Below are 6,000 nucleotides of genomic sequence, written 5' to 3' on the forward strand. Positions count from 1 at the left end.
AGCATGCAAGGATCCACAGACACTCAGAGAGAAAGCCACTGGAATCAGAAACTGAAAGCAATGCAGCCCAAGACTGAAGGACCAGCAGAGGCCAACCACTTGCCTTTCCGTGTGACAGATGAACCCTAGATCCCATCGGCCTTTCTTCAGAGTCAAGGTTTGTTTCTCTGGATGCCTTCATTTGGACATTTTCATGGCCTTAGAGCTGTAAACTTGAAACCTAATGAATTCCAGTGAAAAAAATCAATCCATTTCTGGTATATTGCATTTCAGCAGCTTTTAGCAAACCAAAACACTCTCCTCTAAAAGTCTCTCAATCCCAGACCCCTCCCCCAAGGCTTCCAATTACTGATGCTGAACTTCAATAACTGATCTACAGAAGAATTTGTTCTCTGGTCCCCAAAGCCTCCCTGTCCTTGAAGACCACACAGCGCCAAGCACTCTGAAAGACCTTCAAAAACTGACAGATTACTAAAACCCAGAGATCTCCAATGACTGGCCCTGAATGACCCTCAAATTGATTCAAAAGTCATCCAAATCCATGACAGCCACAAAATGTACTCCAGCTCTTAAATCACAGACCCAATGACCTGCAAATCACTGACATCAAGTTCTGTAACCTCTTCAAAAGCTACCAAACACTGATGACCATAATTTTACATCAACCTCAATCTCTGACCCCCACAACAGAAAGCTGGTCCTTGAAACCCAAAAGTCTACAGTCACTCTCACAGGTTCCTCAAGTTACTGACCTCACAGGTTCTTATCACTATATGCTTCAGGAATCCTTTTCAATAGATAGCCTCCTCACTTCCAAATTCCCAATCACTGAATACTAAGGCCCATTTTAGTGGATATTTGTTCACCTAATGTGTACATTCCAGTCCTATGCTGAATGTTCACTTTTTGAGGGTTAGTAAGAGGGAGAGAATCCCATGATAGAAGAGAAAAACTGGCTTTCCAGTTCCTTTGCTGCTAAGTCATGTACATGACCTAAATAGGCTGACATCAACCTGGCAGCTGGTGAGGCAGAGAAGCAGAATCTGAGCAGTTTCCATTCTGGTGAGGATGGCAGCAGCAGCAGAACTGGACAGTGGGAACAGTAATAGCAAAACTGGGCTGCAGTGATCAGGATTTAAATTATGATGGTTTCAAAAGATCTAGCCACACTGTCTGTGCCAAACATAGCATGTTAAGGCAGAAACATGTATATTCCTTCATTATTTGGCAGCACTCATCTATGGGCCAGATTTTTGTGAGTTTAAGTATTGATTTGATTTCCTTAATATTAATAGTTCAATTCAAATTTTCTATTTCTTCTTGGTTTTGCTTTTGCCTTAGTTCTCAAATTGATTAGCTTATTTTCATAGCATTTTCGTGGTTTTTTAAAAATATCTAATCTATCTGAAATTATATCTTTCTAGACTTTGTTGTGTGTGCTTTTTCTCCTTTTTTCTTCCTTATTCTTACCTGAGTTTTGTTTACTTTGTCTTTTCCAAGAATCAGCTTTTGACTTTGACTCTCGTCTATTGTTTCTACTTTTCCTTAGTTTATACTGTTAGTTCCTTCCCCCCCCTCACTTTTCTATTTCTGATTTTCCACTTGGATATTTAAGTCAGTAATTTTCAGTTTTCCTTTTCTTCTAATGTAAATGTTTAAAACTACAAAAATTGTTTAAAAGCTGCTCTAAGTGTACCAGGTAAATGCAGATCCATAGTATTTTCATTAATGTTATTCTAAATATTTTTGAATTTCCATTGTGATTTATGCTTTGACCCATAAATTATTTAGAATTGTCATTATGTATTTTGAACTGAACACTTAAGATATGTAAAAATGCTTTTAGCTCTAAGAGAAAATGCCTATAGTTCACCTCAAAACCAAATAGGATCAAATAAATAACTCACCTGGGCAGATGCTATTCTCTGTCGCTTCTGATGAAAATGGTAAAAACCTGTAAAATCAGAAATGGGTGTAAAGATCAGGTGAACAGAGCCAGGAGCCACCAGATTCACAGAGAAACCAGCAAATGGACAGAAGCAGCCTGTGTGTGGCCTTGATTTCTGCAGAAGCAGTATGGTGTGGTTGCAGCAGCCTGGGTCCTTGTGCCTCTGGGCTACCACCATCCAGAGCTGGCATACAGAAGCTGATTACTGGGAATAGAAAGATTCTTGCCCTGTGGCATCTACAGTCTTTTAATAATTTACTGTGTCCTTCTAACCCAGCAATCCTCATCACACAAATTTAATACAGTGAAATAACCATGAATATATTCGAGTATAGGTCTGTGAGGAGGTTGAGTACTGTCTACATTATTTAGAATTAAGAGACAAATGAAATATCCAAGAATAGGAACTTGGAAGTAGCTGGATAAAAATGGGAGTACTACACTGCCATTAAAAGTGGTATTATAGCCACTGATCCATTGGCGTGAGAACTTTATTCCTTTTTATTGCATATTTAAATAAAAGTAGATTAAAAGTTCTACATACAATATTATCCCATTTTTTACAGGAGAAATATGATAGAAAAATCTGGAAATATTAGTATGAGTAAGAGTAATTACTGTTTTCTTCTTTCAGCGTACTTGCCTGTCTTATTTTCCTACCATGAACATGTGCTGTTTGTCATATAAAACTCAGAAGAACCACTAAATGCATGTATTTCTTCTGCTGACCCTGCAGCACAAGGTCAGCCATATTTCCTCCGAGGTGGAAGGATTTGTAGGGAGCAATAAAAACGAGGTCACAGTACAGGGGCTTTTGAGGAAGGCGAACACTGATGGTGGCACAGAGCAGAGGGTGTCAATCTTTCCTATGAACTTCAGCTCATATTTATTTCTCTCTGGTCTCTTTGAAGATACATGTTCTATATTTATTGATTTCTAAATGGATTTTTTTTTCACGTGGGCAGGCTCTGGGAATCAAACCCAAGTCCTCTGGCATGGCAGGCAAGCATTCTTGCCTGCTGAGCCACTGTGGCCCACCCACAAAATGGATTTCTGAAATGAAACCTCTTTCAGGAGACCTCTGATATAGTGGAGAGGACTGGGAGTTAGGAGACCAGGGGTCTCATTCTGCCTCTGCCACCAACACACTGGGGTCCTGGCACATCACTTCTCATGACTGGTTTCAACACTCTTTAAAAAGAGTATTTAAAAAGGGATCAGAGGGCGAAATTGGATCGGCTGAGTTCAACCCTGCTCCAAGGAACAGCTAGAGAAGTGATAGAAAAATGACTAGGACAGCAATTCCAGGGTGTGAGTGACCTGAAAGGGTCTTCTACACCACATAGGGAGGTTCTGGATGAAAAACCTGAGGAATTGAGACATGGAGAACCAGGTGAGTGAGCTCCAAGGGGACTCCACCAACGACAAGAGGCTGCACCCTGGAAAGTGTCTGCCATTGCAGCTAGCTTGGGATATCAACTCCCTCAGCTCCAAGCCTAGAGGTCCCTTGGGGAACCTAGAAGTGAGTTAACTAGCTTTCCCTGCTCATAGAGACCATCTGACTAGAGCACAGAACCTAAGGAGCCCTTTTCCAAATAGAGGCTTGGAGCCCTCAGTGCATGAACAGGGAGGCAGGGAAAAGGAAGCAAGCCAAGCCACACCCCACAGCCACACCCCCATGTGCACCAAACCTCCGCACCCAGCAACCCAAACCCTGCACCCCACCACCCCACACCCCACACACCTGCATACCCTGTCCCATGCAAACCCTTACCTGTACCCCAACCTCCTGCACCCCACGCAGCCATACTCTACTTTACTGTACCTTACGCCCTGTCCCCCATCACCTCCTGCACTCATGCCTGCCCCAACCATTGCATCCATTCCCTGTGCTCTGCTCCCTGAGCTTGCACCCCTACCTGCATGCACAGTGCAATTGCGCGCCTGCACTGTAGTGCCCCACACCCCTACACCCAGCACCCGTTTCCCACACCCTGAGTCCTGCCCCCTGCCATACCCCCACACTCCACCCTGTGCACCACGCCACACTCCCCTGCCCCTTTCCCATGATCCTGCCCTAGTGCCCAGTGCTCCTTGCCTTGCACCACATCCTGTGCCCCAGTGTCCCCATGCCTTGTGCTCCACACCATACTTAGCCGGGAGGCATTTCCAGATTGCCATACAGGAACAGCTGGCATGTGCAGTCCCACAAGCCAAAAAAGAGGGGGCCTCGGAGCCACAGCCCATCAGGCCCACAAGCAAAATCTTTGCTAAGGTGCCCAATGCCCACTCCCCAGCCCCAGTGTTGGCAGCTTTCAGTGTGCACCATGACCAGACGACATACCTGGAATTGCACTGGGTTTTCATCCAGCTCAGTGGCTTGTCACAACTGGACAGAGGAGGGCCTGAGGGAAAGAGGAAGCCTAAGAGCACCACCTGCTGGGAGGAAAAGGAAAGTGCAATCTGGCAAATTGTCTAGTTCAAATAGTGTTGCATCCTCTGCATGAGGTCTGGGCCTTAGTTTGGCAGGGAATTACTGATAAATCAAGTGCAAAAGGAGACTCAATGCAAATCCAAACAGACACAAAACCTGAGATGACTGAAGGAAATCAACTTCCAAAATAAACCCTATCAAGATAATTAAATGCCTAGAAACCAACAGAAAATCACAAAACATATGAAGATGCAGGCAGTTATAACCCAGTCAAATGACCAAATTATAATACTGGAGGAGACACAGACTTTGGAACAACTAATCAAAGATGTTCATACAACTCCCCTAAGTAAATTCAGTGGGTCAGCTAATAACATAAAGGATATATATCAAGAGGACTCTAGATGAGCATAAAGAAGAATTTGAAAGACTAAGTAGAAAATGACAGATATCACAGAAGTGAAAAATAGTGTAGACCAAATAAAAAATGTACTAGAGACACACGACAGCAGATCTGAAGAGGCAGAAGAAAGAATAAGTGAATTAGAGGATATGACAATTGAATGCAAAGGGTCAAAAAGACAAATGGCAAAAATGACGGGCAAATTTTAATTGGATCAGAGGGAAATGATGGACAACAAGAAGCACACAAATATAAGAATCATTGGTGTCCCAGAAGGAGAAAAGAGTAAAGGGCTAGGAAGTTTAGTTGAGGAGATGATAGGGGGAAACTTCCAAACCCTTATAAAATACATAAGTTAACAAATCAAAGGAGGCCAATGAACCCCAAATAGAACAAATCAAAATAGGCCTAATCCAAGATGCATTCTAGTTATAGGTCAAATGTTGAAGAGAAGCAGAAAATCCTGAAAATGGCAAGAGAAAAGCAGCTCATCACGTATAAGGGAAACCACATAAGACTGAGTTCAGAGTATTTAGTAGGCAACATGTGGGCTAGAAGTCAGTGGTATGGTATATATAAGAGAAAGACTCCCAGGCAAGAATTCTGAACCCAGTCAAATTGTCCTTCAAAAGTGAGGTTGAAATTAAAATGTTCAGAGACAGACAAGGGCAGAGAGAATATGCCAACAAGAGACCAGCCCTACAAGAGTTACTAAAGGGAGTTCTGTCAGAAATAAAAAGACAGGTGAGGGAGTTATGGAGGAGGGCACAGGACTGAAGAGTACCAGTAAAGGTAACAAAGAAGAAAAAGAGTCCTACTACATATTCATCTTTATTCAGTCTTTCAGTCTGTCATAAGATTGGCTCATTTCTCTTGATTTTTTTTCTCGTTTTCACTGACCTTTTCTTCAGTCATATCCAACCTTCTGTTAAACCATCCATTAAATTGTGTAAGTATTTATACATATATATATATATATACTATAAGTACAGAGACATTTATATATTCTATTTCTCTCCTCACTTCTACCTGCTGAGCTAGTCTGTCCTCTAGTTATTGAAACTCCTATGAGTTTCTATCTGAACTTCAACCACTCTATGTGGCAGCAACAGTGGTCTGCTCTCAGGTCAAAAGTTGTAAAATGTGAAAACTTACCCAGTGCCTTAACTTTCATCTAAGTTCTGACTTCCTTTCTGTTTCTGCCTTTTTTGTTCA

This window comes from Tamandua tetradactyla, chromosome 23, assembly GCF_023851605.1.
Source record: "Tamandua tetradactyla isolate mTamTet1 chromosome 23, mTamTet1.pri, whole genome shotgun sequence".
Lineage (NCBI taxonomy): Eukaryota > Metazoa > Chordata > Mammalia > Pilosa > Myrmecophagidae > Tamandua > Tamandua tetradactyla.